The sequence below is a fragment of the Apostichopus japonicus genome, chromosome 4 (genome assembly GCF_037975245.1).
Source record: "Apostichopus japonicus isolate 1M-3 chromosome 4, ASM3797524v1, whole genome shotgun sequence".
Lineage (NCBI taxonomy): Eukaryota > Metazoa > Echinodermata > Holothuroidea > Aspidochirotida > Stichopodidae > Apostichopus > Apostichopus japonicus.
The window spans coordinates 6370484-6388803 of NC_092564.1; the positions used below are offsets into that span (position 1 = coordinate 6370484).

Genomic DNA, 18320 nt, shown 5'->3' on the forward strand with positions numbered 1-18320 from the left:
CCCTCAATTAAACAAAAAAAATCTCAAAGGGGATACCCCCCCTTAGACCCCTCATCCAGGACGGCATTCACAAATAGACATTGTGCCCCCTAATTAAGTGCTGTGCTCTCCCTTTGCCCTCCCCCCCCGAGATTGAATGTCTGGCGGCGCCACTGCCTGCCCCCGCTTAGTACTCCACTGACCTTAATTAAGAGTATTAATTACACATAAAACACAACCTGGAAAATAGTAAGTTTTAAAAATTTCATTTCCTAGCTCGATCTGCATTGCTGCAATGTTGCTTTTCATTTGTAAAGAACTAAAAGTCTGTCGGGAATTACAAGTAAAACACCTAACACACAATTTACCAGAGGGGAATGCGTTTCATAACAAAATAGTGGCGCTCCTCCACTTTCTCTTCGAAAATAAACAAGAACTTAAAAATGAGTGCGCCGCAGGTATCGTTCGAAAAGTTACGTGAAGAAAACTTTTTGAGATGGCGTGCTTGCAGAATATCATGACAGTAGGACAGTCAAATTCAGAAAAAGTTTTGTAAACATGGTATAAAGCATAGTCTACGAGTAAATACATTTTCGACAACTAACAGAGCGAAATGTTTTACGCAGTTCTACGCAGTTCTGTGCAATTTTTATTCAGTTTCTACGAATTATTTTCGAGACATTGGTGTCTGAACGTGAAATATTTTGTACTTAAAGTGAACTTGAAACAAACGAACATAATGTGACGTCATAGATGTTTAACGACAATACTGTTCTTTCTTGTTATTCTCTAATATGTTTCAATTTATTTTGTGTACTACACGCTTGGAATGCATCGCAATACGAATGTAACGCATTAATCGTGCTCATTTCTACCTTCACATACCCCGTAAGTTTAAGTTGGGTCCCATACTCAATCCAATGTCAATACAACAGAGTGGAAAGCAAAGCATATTGTGTTGTTGTTAATGTATTATGACATACCACCCCCTGTTTGCTTCAAGTACACCTCTGTGATACAAATACTGTAAAAGTTTCGACATTCAATATGCCAAATACCATAAGTAGGAATTTCTTTCATTAGTGCAAATACACCCTTGCTACCACCCTTGTATTATCATTTTAATGTTTAAGGATTCACGGTTTATCGAAGGATACTCCAAATCACAGGATGCATGCTATATATCGTACACTGAGATGTACTAAGCAGATTCATACTACCGGTCTTGCGTACTTGTGTTACATCACGAGATACATAGTATCATTCATCGCAAGGTCCGATCCATCCACCACGAGATTCATTTACTACCGTACCATCGTTAGGAATAAATCACAAGCTTCAGATAAGGTTATAAGTTCAGTTTAAACTAACAAAAAAATCATACTGCTGTATATCTTAAAGATAATTATATTCACAAGATTCATACTAGCATCACTGAATCATACTCTCAAGAAATTCATACTAGCATCACTGAATCATACTCTTAAGAAATTCATACTAGCATCACTGAATCATACCCTCAAGAAATTCATAGTAGCATCACTGAATCATACTCTCAAGAAATTCATACTAGCATATTTTAGTTAAACTAACAATATATTAACGTCATCGTGTTATATTCATAAGATCCATTCTAGCAACACTGAACCATACTCACAAGAAGTTTCATACTAGCATCATTGCGTTATACTCACAAGATTTTAATAATTGAGTTATACTGACAAGATCCATACTAGCATCACTAAATTATACTCGCGAGAAGTTCATACTATAACATCTCACAAGTTATGATTCCATTGAGTTACACTCGCAAGACTCATACTGGTATCATTGCATATACTACTCACAAGATTCATACTAGCATCACTGAATCATACTCACAAGAAGTTCATACTAGCATCATGTGTTTCATGTACTCAGTGTTGTGTTTAAGTTAAAACATGGCGGAGGTTGGTTACAATATCTCTATCAATATTGTTCATTAACTTTAGAACGTAAGAGTGTAACTTCAAATATGCATTCGAAGACCCAAGTACAGTACGTTTTAAAAAAAACATAAGAATTTTTCTTCTGGACTACGTTGAGATATGGATGAGTTTGCTTTTTTCAACTTACAATGACATTCATTACTTTAACGCCACCAGTTCAACATTGGATTTACGAACATGAGAATAACAGAAACCCAATTTGCAAGAGCGTCCTCTATTACCTTTATGACGTTCTTCAATAAAGATTTTTTTGAGTTTTGGTTTACAATTTTTCGAAACAAACCGAATATTACTCAAAGTAACATTAAAATATATCTCGTCACCCAGACACTTATTTTTCAAGATTTTTAATAGTTTAGTCGCATGTAGAGAGCCGGTCAAACTGCGAATTGTCCAAACATTTGTATTTTTACCTCTTGAATTGAAAAATAAAACTTGACTAGTACTAATTTTTGCATAGAACAGTAAATAAAAATGTATCGATATCAGATTTGAAATCTGAAATGTCAAACTTTGGTTTTTAATATGTTTAATACTATTATGGGAAAGTGTCCGTCTGACGGAAAAGTTGAAGGCCGAAACAAATAATTAAGTTGCTCATGATTTTCCATTCTGTGAAAAGTGTAGAAGGATGTCTCTTTTACAGCTAATCGCTTTGACACTACTGTTAACAAACTGATCTAAGCTCAATTTAAAACAGACACGACAGTTAATATTAATAACATAATCTTGTATATATCAAATACATACATATAGCATAAATGGTTTTGAAATTGGATAAATGCATTTATGAATTCAACCTTGGGTAATATAGCATTTCCATATGAGAAGTAAATTTACGATATATCACTTTGGCGCTTACTGTTTCCCCTTTTGTACTATCTATGTACGCTGTAATGACCAAAACAGGAAATGTACTACAGGTCACTACATAGTCACTATATTGGTTTGAGTTAACATTAACAGTCCCCCTGTCCAAGAACTCTCCGTGGTTTAACTATAGGAAATGGGACTGGGGGTGGGATAGGGGTTGGGATGGGGTGGGGTGGGGGAATGCAACAAGCAAGGTGGGAGGGTGGGGGAGGGAGAGGAGAAAGTGCAAAACATTTTCAGAGTCATTGAATAACGTGAACAATATTCTCTCTTATAAGTCAACGATTTATGTAAAAGCAGTAAAGAACAAAATTTACGAGTTGGTCTACTATAGTGGAAAAGTTAACTCAGGTCGTAGTTAGGAGTAATATAGAGAGGGGGCAGGGGAGGGGAAGGGGAGGAGGGATAATGGGGGAGGGGAAGGGGAGGAGGGATAATGGGGGAGGGGGAAGGGGAGGAGGGGTAATGGGGGAGGGGGAAGGGGGTTGAGTTCCAGGTCCAAACCAACTTCATTGTGAACTGTATAGTAGGTTACAGTTGTCCAAGCCAGATGACGTGAAAAACAATCAAGGTTTCCCCATGTATTATTTCATTCTCCACGCATGTTTGACATTTTCGTTTATCTATTTATTTCTAAGAGCCACGATTGACACACTTAACTTCTGAATAGGCGTACATTGCATGCAACATGAAATTGGCGTACTAATTTGGCAAGCTGGCTTCAAATAGGAACAAACGTTTGACTCGGTTCACAGATTAAACTTCACTTTAGTTACTGTTCAATGACACTACAACAACAAGGGACTTGTACTGTAAGCTTTTTTAAATGACGGATTTCTTGTTGTTTCAAACTATGTGACAATTCAAGAACATGAACAACAACCACATTGTTCAGACGAGGCATGAATACAGTAAGTTCCGAAATAGTCTTTATAAGGTCACCGGAAATAACCGAAAGGGCCTATTTCATAGAATCTTAGACAGAAAAGAGAACGCATTTCTCAAAAACAAAGTGAAATTAAAATAGCACGAATGTAATAACATGCTTTTAATGTTTAAAAATTATAGTGAAAATATCCCGTTATTGGAATTGTGGATTTGAAATAAATCCTCCATCCTGATAAAATTTGGGAAACATTTATATAGTGCGTTTTGCTAAGTTCTTAAGGAAAACCTATAACTCACTTTATGTGTGTACAAAGTCTACACACATACAAAACAGTTTGACAACCCGAATGTATCTACAAATTCAATTGTGAAGTTTAGAACAGGATTATTACATTATTGATTGGTTTCAATGATATTTTACTCTGTCCTTAATTGACTATAAATAATGTTTTGCAATCTCCGAGTAACAATTCATTAAAAATTATTGAACTACCGTACCTAGTTTACTTCACATTCAATAGATAAATTTGAGGCAACCCAAACTTGCCCCCCTCCCCACCAAAAAAACACATAAATTTATGAATAAATTAAAAAAAAAATACGTTACTTAACATTCAGCAACTATAAACGGTATCATTGTTTGCAAGGAATTCTTATTATTTGTAATGTTTTTTTATTTTTTATTAAGTAATATTATACAAACAGTGTTGGGTATCTTTATTCCTTGGTGTTGTGTTATATGTTATTGAAGTGATTATAAACGTGTCCCTTCTTCATCTATTTATTGAAGATCATTTATTAAAAAACAAAGAAATAACAACAAAGAAAAATCAACAATAAGAACACTGAGATATTTAGTAGCAAGGCCTGCATTCAAAGCTCCTGTCTATTTATTTCCCATACTCCAAAGTAAGCTACCATATTATAAATAGCAACCATTTTTACTTGAACTACAAAACTCCTTTAAAAAAAAAAAAAATTAATAAAAAAATGAAAATTGACGACACACATTTTTTTATTTTTTTAGGTAGTATTTATTTTTAAATATTTAATAACTATGATGTTCCTCTAATTTACCTTTCTAGTGGATAAATAATGTGACAAGCAATAACAATATTCGTATTGCGTTAAGCTGCCACAGAAGACAAACAAGTCGAGAAAACGGAAAATGGTTAAGGCCGTGAAGATAATTTCTTTCCGATTGTTAATTTCATTTATGATATAATTACGCTTGGATATCTATAACAAAATTAATATATTTTTCGCGCATTTTGCAGTAGATAAGCAGTTCTCCCTCTCTTTCTCTCTCTCTCTCTACAATAATTTCACAAGACTAGTTACATAATTACACATGAAGCTATACGTATAGTGTGCCACAAAGACACGATCGAAGACAGATTTCATACTCGCAAAACATACCATTACTGCAAGTCAGATAGCAACTTCCTTAAAATATGCCTGGCCCAGCAGAAAGACATAAAAACCAGATTTTGTTTGAATATTTATTTACAGCAGGTTAAACGATCTTTCGAACAAAAGGAGATTTAGCTGCTTAAATTGTCTCGGAAATGACTGAAATGATGTTAAGTCATCGACTGATGGATACTTACGAGTGCTTATTACACTAAAATAACCGTATATGTTTGCATAGGTCCCGTATTAGGCAGTTAAATAGGGTAATTGTGGTAGTGCTTTATGATTTAACGTATTGAGGCTTTTGACAATTATAACCTTTAGAAAACAGTCAATATATTCCCCATTCTTACACTTAAATACCATTATACTTGAGAAAAATCCTTCATTTGTGTTTAACGATAAAACAGGTATAGAGTATTCAAAAACAGTTCTTTCGGGTATACTATTAACCACAGCCCCGTTGAAGGATTTCATACTGCAGTGGAAGTGGAATATATATAGTGTAGATATATAGCTGTATATATGAAGCATGGTAAGTTGATGTCGTTTCTAGTACATAATTGTTCTAGTACATTTTTTTAACAAGACACCTAGATCGTATGTAGCCATATGTATTGAACGTTTTCCATATATGATTTGTTCTGTAAATATAACAGTATCTGAGAATTAGGGAGAAAATTATCCCATAATTCCGTGACATCGGTAAGGTTAACTTTACTAATTAAGGGTTCAACTGCTAAGATGGTCATTAAGCTAGCGTGTTATGGTTTAAACCAAGTGTTACTGAAATATCTATCACCAGCCCAACTTTTACCGAAAGTGTATAGTTTAGACAAAAACATTTACCGTCATGGCTGGAAACAGGTGTTGTCAGTTGTTACGTTAAACTAAGTGTTACTGAAATGTCTAACACCAGCCCAAGTGTTACCGAAGTGTATAACACCACTCCAGCATGTGTTACCGAAAGTGTATAGTTTAGACAAAAACATTTATCGTAATGGCTGAAAACATGTGTTGTCAAGTGTGACGTTAAACTAAGTGTTACTGAAATGTGTAACACCAGCCCAAGTGTAACCGAAATGTCTAACACCCCTACAGTATGTGTTACCGAAAGTGTGTAGTTAAGACAAAAACATTACCGTAGTGGCTGAAAAGAAGTGTTGTCGAGTGTTATGTTAAACTAAGTGTTCTGGTTATTGACTACATGGATTCAGTTCGTACGGGAGTAGATATCCATGCGTTAAACGTTATTACCGATCTCATTTATTATGTTTTCACCGATATTATACTATACTGAACACAGGTTATATAAATTTAAATAAAATTGTCAAGATCTCTTTCACGAAATCGTAAACAATACCTTTTCCTTCTCAAAAAAAAGGTGATCTTCGCAAGGTACAATTAACAGAATTATGTAAGATCTAATTTGTACATACCACATTCAAAACAAAATCATTGAATGAAATATTATATGACTAGGTAATATGATTTGTTACTCAGATATAAGTGTCCATATTATGCAATTTCAATTCAGCATACCAAAACCGTTCGTATAAGAACAACGTGTCTATTTTATTCACGTACCGTACCGGTACTATATACCAACATTTCAAAATCGAAACTTCTTTTTTAACAAAACCGGTGATTTATTTCCTTCTCAACATGGAGGAATTTATAACTAGAAGCAGAGAATATTTAGTTTTAAAAATTACTTTTTGTAACAAAATTAATTTGAACAATCAGTTGTGTTTCATGTTGTCAGTTTGGTTGTTTTTTTATAGATAAAGTACAACAAAATTGTACGATGGGGAAACACCCGATCTTATATTTATTAAAGCAAACTGGGTCTTTTTAATACTCGTTCATAACGGAGTTATACATGTTGCCCATGGGTGAATGGATATGGAATCCTAAGTGTGCGATGTGGGCGGAGGGCGGGTGAAGGGAGGGTTGAAAAGTAGCCCTTATACTGAACGATAGGCTTCCGTATTATCCCATAAATGTTGTTAAAATGAATTCAATGACTGATTTTTAATATTTTAAAGTGTACTGCGCGTGATTTAAGTAGGCCTATATCTTTCAAATATTTTGTTTTTATTTCTCATGTTATGACAAAGCAGTCCATTATGAGAGCAAGAATAAAATATTAAAATAAAAAATAAACCGTGCTTACTATGCACAAGATCTATAAATGCCAAATTCTTATAACAAAAATTTAATTATATCAGTTCGTCGCAAGAGACTTAAATAATTCAATGTTGGTTTTATTAAATTTAAAATTTTTAAGTTGAACTAATTCTTGAATATAGTTAATATAGTACTAATTGCAAGCTCTCATATGCTGCGCAAAATTCAAATTTCAACAATGTTACAATGAGGAAATTAAATGCTTTAAACTAATAAAATATAACAATATTATCTTCAGGGACTTCAATTAATTGTCTTCGAATCACGGAAGAAAAAAAGAAAAAACTGTGAGACTAAAACTTAAGTGGTTGAAAATTGAAATCTAATCAATTTAAACTCAATTAATGCAAGTTATTGTAATAATTCAAATGGTTATGTTATGAATAGTAATGGTAAAGATTGTTCGCCAGTCGTTTATCGGAGCGAAATTAAATTGCTGCCATTGTTCAATGATTTAACATTTTGAGTGGAAGGCTATACATTTACTATCATTGAGTCATAAATACCAGCTTTGTTCAGTATATATCTATATAGATATACTGCAACGGTATAGTATAACGACGTAACTTCAAATGCATTGTTTAAGAAAACAATCTTGTATGAGGATCGGAGGTAGATACGCATCTAGGAAGTAACGGTATTCCGCCAAAAAAAGAAAGAAAAAAAAAACCCTGAATCAATCCCTCTATTTAAAGCAGCCAGCCATATATACAAATATAACTTAATCGTACAAGATTACGGTACAGAAACATACGAATAGTTGTACATTACGTGTCTTGATCACTGGTGACATAACGTTACAGCCCAACTGAAATTGTAGCATTAAGTAAGTTAAAGTTCATAGTGGTTGCGAGTCGCATATTAGAAAGTAAAACCTTAGATATATGTATATGTATATGCATGACCTTGAAATGCAAAAAAAGAAAAAGAAAAAAAAGGTAACCTTTGTCTGAAAAGTATATATATATATATATATATATATATATATATATATATATATAGATATATATTATATATCTATATATATAGGCTATATATATATATATATATATTATATATCTATACACCTATATATATATATATATATATATATATTATATATATTATATATTATATATCTATATATCAATATATATATATATATATATATATATATATATATATTTATATATATATATACTAACTATTTAATACTGCCTTACAGTTAACTGTACTTTATGTGGGCCTATTCCTATATACTGGACTATACAGCATATAGGCTTTCTTGTCAATTATGGTTTGGTTTGTGTAAGGCCCTTGGGACAGATTGATTTCATCTCTCAACATTTTTACCTTTTCATACATATCTAAAGTGTGAGTTGCCTAATGGCAGAAGGGGGAGGGATTGTCGTGGGGTGGTGGTGGGGGAGGGGGGGTTGGTTGGAGTTCCATACACAGACTTACAGAAACTAGCTTATACGGTATAACGTTACGTTACTAATCGAAAGAAAATCACGAGTTTCAGTGTATCCCTTCACCCTATCCTTTTTTGGTTACTTGAGGCCAAATATAAGACTTGGTCCTAAAGAACAAAGTTCTCGTCTTTGCCCGAAGTATGATATATGTTACAATAAAAGTTAAGTGAAATAGCTGCTACCTATAACAATAGTGAAAGACATAAATTACCACAAAAGTTCAATGACGCTCAACGATGGAGGCATGCACTATAATAACCTTATATCAATTAGTCCCAGTGCAGAAAAAACAGCATTTCGTGTTGCTCCCCCCCCCCCTTTTTTTAACTGTCTCCCTTTGTCGACAAAACTCGATGCACTTTTAAGCAGGAAACAAGAGTAATGGTAACAACCTAATGTTGAAGAACTGTAAGTCTGTCCAATATTTTCCTTTCCAGCTAAAACAGAATCATTCACAATGACTAAAAACAAACAAAATCCTAACAACTATATTTTACTTTTGTCTACAAACACACCAAAAGACGATAAAACAAGAAAAATTAAAGAAAACAATTTCGGGTGATTATACGTGCATATCCTTCCCGGCGCCCGTTCTTCTTATTATTGTTCGTTTCTCTTTGGTACTAATATAACAAACTTTCTGCCCCATATTCAAGTGGCACAACCAAAAACTGGTTGAGGGGATTAAATCAACTTTGACTGTGTACCTGGTCGTTAAACTTGTTTTTATTACTGTTCATATGATTAGATACAAAACAAGGTATTTCCTCCTTCTTCCCCACCTTACCATACAAATCTACCTGTCGATAGGACCGTGACCTTATTGAGGTTAACATTCTTGATATGTATATAGCCATACATATATATATATTCCCTTGTTGAAAACCACAAGTCAATTCGCATAGCTAGAAGTGCAAACCGTTATCGACAATTACCTATAGTCTTTGAGTTGCCGCTCTAATTAGTATATCAATGAGGGTACCGAAACAAAGGGATGTGGTCACCCAGCCGTATCACACAAACAGCAATATATCAATTGTATCATTATCTCAAGGTAGATTCCTTTTAGAGGTGTTATTGTTTGTTGGTCTTGAGACTAATTACTTATACAGGGCACTTTATTTTTTTGTCTTGTCAAGTTCATTGAGAACGAAGAAAAAACATGATATCGAGAAAAGATATGTACATACTCTACCGCCTTGGTTTTGGCTACATCTATAAGAACACGGTGGAAAGGCAAATATAATTCATATTATTGTTGTGTGTCTGTTCAACACTTTTATAGAGAAATCAAAAGGGCGGGGGGGGGGGGGCAGGGGATAGATGGTGGTGTGCAACCGGGTTTATCTAAAAGGTCCCGTTCCATTTTTGTGTGACTGTCGTTTTGTGCTATTTGCGATGTCATAATTCTGTCAATTAGCTTTTTAAAAACTGATATTTGCAGAGTAAATGAAAAACAGTTGTTGTCACATGCATGTAGTCATTTCAAATATATTATATAATTTCTAAGCACTTTCATATTTTTTGGTAATAACAGTAACATACAGTATTTCTATGAATGAAAATAAGATAGTAAATGAATAAAAATAAATAAAATTGATGCCATCTTCATCAAATGAAGGTTAATAAACAAATAATTAAGGATTCAAAGTTTCACTGCACAGACAATTTTTTGGTGTTGTGAAATTTGTATTTGTGTTTTAACTATGAAACTATAAATTGTAAATAGACTTTAGGATCCAATATCATCCAACAATTTATCCAAATAACTAAAAATGTATACAAGTCTTCGGGTCGATCATGTAAAAGAACGGTAACTAGACGTGACGAGGAGGGGTGGGGGGGGGGGGGGTTCACGTGGTAAAGTCCTAGGGCGCTGCATGGGTCTACTATAACGCCCCCCCCCCCCCACAAAGAGAATATATTGGGGTCCCGGAAATATGGGATATAAGAATAGGTTAAAGAACGTGTATTGTGTAATTTTCATATTATACTTAAGAACGAAATGAAGAATGCGAAAGAGAGGACACGGTGACATCATTGGGCCGGGTGAAGGAGGGGAAGGAGAGGGAGAGGAGGGGAGGTGGAGGGGAGGGGAAGGTCAGCGCAGGACAAGAAACAAATATCACCCTAGATACCAAAATTGTTACAAAAATAGCACTGCATAGGAGAACCGCAATGTAAAGTAAAGATATACGCTCGCGGACGAGACGTATTCGAAATATATTTACTACGTATCGTTTTTGACAAAAATTATGGTTTTCCAAGTTTTCATCGGCGAAAAAAATCAGAAGAGGGCAGGGAGGGTGAAGAGGATGGGGAGGGCGCGGTGAGGACTTGGCTCCTCCCGTAATCATTTCCGTGCATGCTTCCTTTTCATGTAAAGTTGTATTTTGCGTTGAACAAACCTCAGTCGGCTAGCATTCATCTCAAACAGTGTAGGAACGAGAACGGTATCTCAAAACAAATTATGTTACTTTATAACGCAGAATAAAATTTGAGTCAGGAAAGGTAAAATTAGGACGTCAATTTTAAATGTTGGTAAATAGAAATGTTTTAAATGCTTTCAAAGAAACTGTAAAATATTGCACGAAAATTGTGAGACACTTTTCTTTCTGTATTTTAAAATATATAAACGGTTATTACACTCAGAAATTAATAGTAAAGAAGCGGTTGTAGCGGTTGTAACAGAGAATTTTGCTGTGTATATATGTGGGTGCATATTGCAGGGCTTGTTGCACGTTAAAACTCAAAGTTAAATGCTGTTTCAAGGAGCCTTCGTCCAAATTATTGTCCTGGCGTAGAGAATCAACAATGGGTTTTAAGTGACCATGTGACCTAACGCTTCCCCCTGTTAGCGGACAATGCCCAGATGGGGGAACTGACGGGAAGAGTTGACGATGGAGCGTAAAGTGGGAGTGGGGTGTGGTAGGTGGGGGAGGGGCCTCTACCTTCACTAAACTTCGGGCGTTTATCTCACAATGTAAACAAAGTGAATCTTTCCTTGTTATCATATAAACTCACGGAAGAGTAATTGTTATAGTTTGGAAAGAAACGATCAAACTTTTTATTACCTAAGTCTATACTTAATTACAATAAATATTGTTTTCAGTATTTCCGTTTTGTTTTTCCTTCAGAAAGACGTCCTTAGTTTTTTTACTATTTTATTCTTAATATAGGTTTTTATAGAGTATGAACAATTTCACCTGTTTAGATTTACACAAGTTTCAATGGTTTTATCCAATGACCTAAAACTGACAAGCACAACTGATGGAAACACCAGCTATTTCCTTCCTTTTAAACTTCAAGTTTATTTAGACTCGACCGCTGCTCTTTATAAGTGTTAACTTCCTTATCAATATCTCAGCTAACTGTTTAGGAGACAACTCCACACCTCCTTCCTACCTTCAACATATAACAAGTTCACTTCCATTGTAATGTCTTAACAATGTCTCTTTTAGTAAACAGGTCTTACTTCATACTAGGTGTAGTTCCGGGGAAGGGAAACATACGAGGCCACGTGCCGGAAGTGACGCAGCGTAAACTGGCTCAAGCTATTCATGTACATTGTTAAAGCAGTATCTAAGTTTGCACGAATGTTTTTGTTATATCCCAACACTTTTTTTTTTTTACCATTTCTGACAATATCGAATTTTAATCTCAATTTTGATTGCAGTGGATAAGTTGCTGATTGTTACGTTAAATATTAATAGTTTTATTGTTTCATTCCGTTAACGATTAAAGAAAGACGTACAATTTGTTTCTATATTATATCTCATTAAAACCTCCACGAAAGAATCTTTGGTATTAAGAAACAACTAAAATGTTTTTTTGTCCTTTTCTGAGCATGTGTTTTAGTTCGTATTGACTTAATATCTGAAATACGTAGTTAACGGGACTTAATATCTGAAATACGTAGTTAATAGGACTTAATATCTGAAATACGTAGTTAACAGGACCGTGTATAATATTCCACATACCTGCTCATAAAATGTGGCAAAATAACGTGAAAACAAAAAAATAAATTGCTCATATATAGACACATCACACACTGTTATTCAACTTTATGGGGCTACTAAAACTTTTAAAAATCTGTTTGCATTTTTGCATCTTATTGAAAGCAAAAATTAGGGCGATATCTTAAGCAAGCTTAAGATAGCCTATATCTTCTCGTGCGTATTGCAATAAAATTACGGAATGATTCCAAAACTCTCATGTGATTAGAGAGTGTTAGGGAGTGTGATTGGGGAGTGTTAGCTCAGTGGTTAACGCCGGTGCCTTCCAATCCTAAGGTCCCGAGTTCGAGTCACTCCAAGATTAATGTATGTCGTCCAGTTACAGAGTTGTTGACAATTGACAATTCATAATCATGGACGTTAAATATGTATCTAAGAGAATGACTTCAGTCAGCTTGCGGCTTTGATAAGCCAATGAGGCTTCTTCGCGAGTTCCTGCTTGCAGGATGATCTAAATAACATACATATATTAGAAATTGAGTACACAACTTTGAATTATACTTTAGAGATGTGGAATAGGTCGTTGTACCGATCACTGACTACGAATTATGACGTCAGATATAATCACCAGTCATAACGCATACGATCAGCACAATGGCGTATAGCAAGAAGCAACGGGACCCGGTACAGCATTTGACATGAGCCCCAAAGGAGAGACCCCACATTCATGTAAGCCCAACAATGGTTTGGGGTTGGATGAGGAATTTGTAATGTTTTAGCCCTGTAAATACAGAAAGTTTAGAGCAACCAAACAAGCCCCGAGGCCCCTGAGGTCCCTGAGGTCCCCGAGCCCCGAGCCCCCGAGCCCCGAGCCCCCGAGTCCCCCTAGGCCCCGAGCCCCCGAGGCCCCGATCCCCCGAGGCCCCGAATCCCCCGAGCCCCGATCGAGCCCCGATGCCCCCGAGCCCCCGAGCCCCCGAGCCACAGAGAAAATCATGAACATGCCCTACCAGGGAGCTAACGTATTTGGCAAATTGCAGTTCAGTCACTGGACAATTTTTTTTATTTTATTATTTTTCGTAACCTTTGTTTCCGTCCCTATGAGGAAGGTGAAAAGAAAAAGGCAATAAGGAAGCAACTTTAATGTTTTAATAACAGTTGTTATTAATTAACAAAGAGCAACTCCCTTAGAGTAAATTTCAAATTTGAGTTTTAAGAAGATTCCGGGACTATTAACTGGGATTTTCTAAGTATAGCTGGCTAATGACTTTCATTTTGTTCTTTCATGTAACAATTGTAGCATTTGTAAAAAAAAAGGTAAAATAACAATTAACGTGATAAAGTAATATTAGGTAGATCAGTTACAATCATAGATAAATTAATGCAAAACTGAAGGATAAGAATTTAAAATCTCTCCTCTAAATGGTGATCAGTTGTGGCCACACTCTGAAAAAGTTGATATTTCTCCTTAGACTTAACAAAAGAAATGAGTTTTTTGTAACAATTGCTATGGTAACGGCATTCTTCTTATGAGGTGTATGGTTTTGCTTTATATTCAGCAATCTCTCAGAAAAGAAGTACTTTCTGCAAGGGTCAAGTTTGCGTCTTGGCCCGTGTACCATGCATGATTTCTTGCATGATTTCGTATTGAAGAAGTTAATACGGATATGAACAGATTCCCACACTAACTCAGTCCCTATAAACATCCGTCTTACGCAGCGGACGTAGTAAACCTATATGGCCTAACTCTTTCTTTCCTATGTTTGACATCGGAGATGTTTTGTTTATTTATTGACGACGTACAAAATTGAGATCTCCAAAAACCGGAAGTAAGGTTATTATCACACACACACACACACATACAAAATAAAATGACTATTTCCAACGATGATCAATTCAAATTGTGAAATCTGGGGTTTTTCTTTATTTTTAAGTTTTCTTAATATCATTGTATTGCAGCTATGGGTGATTTTCGAAAAGATACTAAATGCATAAAACTTGATATCATTGTTTATTTTCTTTCATTAATTTTAATTAAGGAAAGTCGCCAAGGATAGCACATTATCTAGCTGACTCCATACTCAAGTTGAGCCCTATATACTGTCAAGGACAATTACCGTGCCTCGGCGACCGGCATCTATATACTAAAAGTCATCGGCAAACAATGTTTGGTGACCAAATTGACGATTGTAATAACTGCGCCAAATAGTCATCAGAAATCGGCCAAATAAATGTATATAACATTACACGTACACTATGTTAATGCCAACTACTTTGTCGAGGTCACAAGATCGCGAATGCTGCGGTCAACCTTCACTATAAGATCTTTCAAGAACATTTGCATATGACGGAAATCTTTATGTTACCTGTGTGTGTGTGTGTGGTGTGCTGTACAGACTGTGACAACAGTGACGTCATCATTACGCAAGAAAATAACATATACATCATAAGCTATGTCGTATCATCGTATGGCCAAATATTTTCAGTTATAAACGTTCGATTGAAATAAATGGTAATGCCGACGTCACTACATGCTATGAAGTAAATCCATCCAAAGTAGCTGCCTTCCCCTTCATCGACCCCGCCCCCCCCCCACCCTCCCCAAAACTATAGTTCTAATGCACTGGCTTTTATACAGTTTGATTATATCCGTCGGTGTTCTCAAAATGGGCTTAGTTTAAAATGCATAGTCAGCGCTGACACTCAGCCGATTTCGATATAAAAGGGTTTTTTTTCTATTTAAAGAAAGGTCACCGAGATAGAAATTGAGAACGAAAAACCTGATTGAACTAAAATATGACTTCAAGATGACTTCAAAAGATGACTTCAAGAAACAAATTATTTAGAAAGAAAGTCAAATTTCCATCTATTTATTGTTCAAAAGTCACTTAATCTGTACATACTCGAATATACTTCTGAAACATATATTATACGAGTCATGGTTGTCATAAACGCGGGATCAAAAGACCTTTTTTTGTGGTGGTTGGGGCATTTCATTTCATACCAGTGCAATGTTCTCAGTTTAATTGATGGAATTTCCTTGGCTCTCGAAATGTACTTCAACGAGTATGAAGAACCACTTGGAGTTTATATAGAACATGATAATGTATATTTGGGTTATTGAACAAATAGGGATCAAAATAGACTTCCTTCCTCTCCCCTCTTCACACGACCGCTGATTAATCCTTGCTCTTTAAAAGTTAAAATTGTCAGATAATGATTTTCCTTTTCATGTTCATTGGAGTATGTAGAAAGTCACTTTTTCGATTATTCTTAATCCTGTTTATGATGATTGACTTTTTTCTTATGAAACTCTGTCAAAAGGATCACGGCAGAGGTTATGTACTTCATGAGAGGGCTTTTTCCACAAAAGCGTTGATAAAAACGCATGTTGAAATGGTTATTTTAATTATTCTCAGAATATGATGGCAAAAAGAGAGAGACTATACTGCCGATTTCTCTATCATGATCATTTTAAGAGCTGTCTGACCCTATCGAATGCAACAAATTTACACGCGATCTCTTAAAGACATTGGCATGCCTATGCTCACGTTAATCCCGTTTGAACGTAAAGAATTTCAATATGGAGAACCATATTGATTAGATTCCGGTTTGTAGGAAGAAAATTGCAGGGGGGGGGGGCGAAGTTTGCATTTACTGTTGGTTATAACATGAAATTAAAGTAACCTGGCTTTGTTTTAAGTTATGTTGAATTGATAAAAAGGTGAATTAACATTAACATTAACTTTAATTTTAACTTTAACTTTAACTTTAACTTTAACTTTAACTTTAACTTTAACTTTAACATTAACGTTAACTTTAAGGCCTGTACCGAGGAGTCGACGTCATCGTCAATGTAAACTTAAAGGGGCATTCCAGAGATTTACCATATTTTAAAGGTATAAATATCTTGAAAAACCAGAACAACTTTACAATGGCTAATAGCACCTTCTTCCTTTTTTTGTCCTTAACATTCTGCACTCTGAGGCCCCTCAACGATCCGACAAAGGACTTCATCTGACCCTTTAATTGATTGATTTACTAATTTAGAACTAACTGAATGAATATCCCTTTTTTGCCAAATATTTCATATAGTTTCTACGGTTATCTTCGCTTTAAGCGACGGACGGATGTTTTTTGTGTGTGTGTGTGTCTCATACCATATCAGCTATACCGATAGGATACACATGAACGACAAGAGAACGATAACCCCTCCCCTCCCCCTCCCCACACTGCCCTTTATATAAATCACTACCATCGTTACAGGAATAGAGTACGATAAATGTCCCATGGCCAACCTACGGAGTTGAGGATCGGCTGGGGCGGGGGTATGCAATACTACTATTACTAGTAATGGTCTAATAATAAAGCATTGCGTCGAGATACATGAACTGCACAGCTTGGCTTATGTATACATGAACATATAATGTGCTGCGTAAAGTTTCGAACATTGGCAGAGTATACAATTATTGAATTGAATTGAACCTATACGTCACAGCATGGCCATATTTTAGTTAACCAGTGGAACCTATACTTGAACAATTTTTCAATCTGTTTTTTTTTTACGTTTGCCCTTCGGTCTGCTGGAATCAGTCTTCTCGATTTGATCGATTTTTTTGAATCCAGCATACAGTAGTTCGATATGAATGGTAAATGTGTACGTGTCATTTAAGGTTCAAGTTCGACATTTTCAGTGTCTTGTACTTGCTATTGGCCAGTGCCTACGCACGGTGTAGTTGGTTTCCGCCGTAGAAGTGAAGACTGAATTGCCACCTCAAACTGCACCTGCTCACAAGCAGACGACAAAAATATATATATATATTAAGGCGTTTTACAGTTCATATGAAAATTCGATCAAAATCAGAATCATTTACTGATCACCATAAATAAGGTAACTTTCCAACTTTGAGAAAAACTCGAGTCCCTTTTTTCAACACTAATAGCTAAACCTAGTTTTTAAGTAGAGTTACATGTGACACTATAGTCAACCGTCTGTGTGTGTTTATGTGAATGATAGGTTTAATGGTCACGGTGAATTATGAACTAATATGTTTTAAGACCCACATTGGATACTACTAGTGCCCAGTGTAGTATACAACTTCCCCCTTTTTGAGAAGGGGGGGGGGGTAATTTATTCTGTAGGTCTGATGAGACAGTAAATTGGCAATGTGCCGAGTTCTCTTTGAAGATATAAACAGTAACATATTTATACTGTCAAAATTAGTTTAAGTGTTTGTTACCAGGTGCGTATCCAGGGGGGGCGTTGGGGGCGCGCGCCCCCCGGGTAAGAAAAAGAGGAGAGAAAAAAAAGAGAAGAAAAAAGGAAAAAAGAGGGGAAAAAAGAGGAGGAGGAGAGGAAGGAAGGGAAAAGAAAAAGAAGAAAGAGAGAAAAGGGAGAAAAGGAGGGAGTAAAAGAAAAACGCGAAGACACCGGGAAGAGAAAGAGAAACAGTGACATCATTACAGCGCTGAAGGGTAGCCAGTGACGGATCAATGATTTCGTAAAAGTGTGACTCACCCTACCCCTTACACCGACAACTCCATTTTTTGACGTTTCCATTTTTTGACGTTTCCATTTT

At 35.6% G+C, this 18320-nt stretch overlaps 1 long non-coding RNA gene across 1 annotated transcript in view; it reads left to right on the forward strand.

Annotated features, from left to right (window-relative positions):
• Nucleotides 1-5102: 5102 nt before the first annotated feature.
• LOC139966002 (uncharacterized) overlaps nt 5103-18320 on the forward strand; it is a 41764-nt gene continuing 28546 nt past the window's right edge. Inside the window, exon 1 of the long non-coding RNA XR_011792404.1 lies at nt 5103-5676. This is a non-coding gene — a long non-coding RNA (uncharacterized lncRNA). The remainder of the gene's footprint in view (nt 5677-18320) is intronic.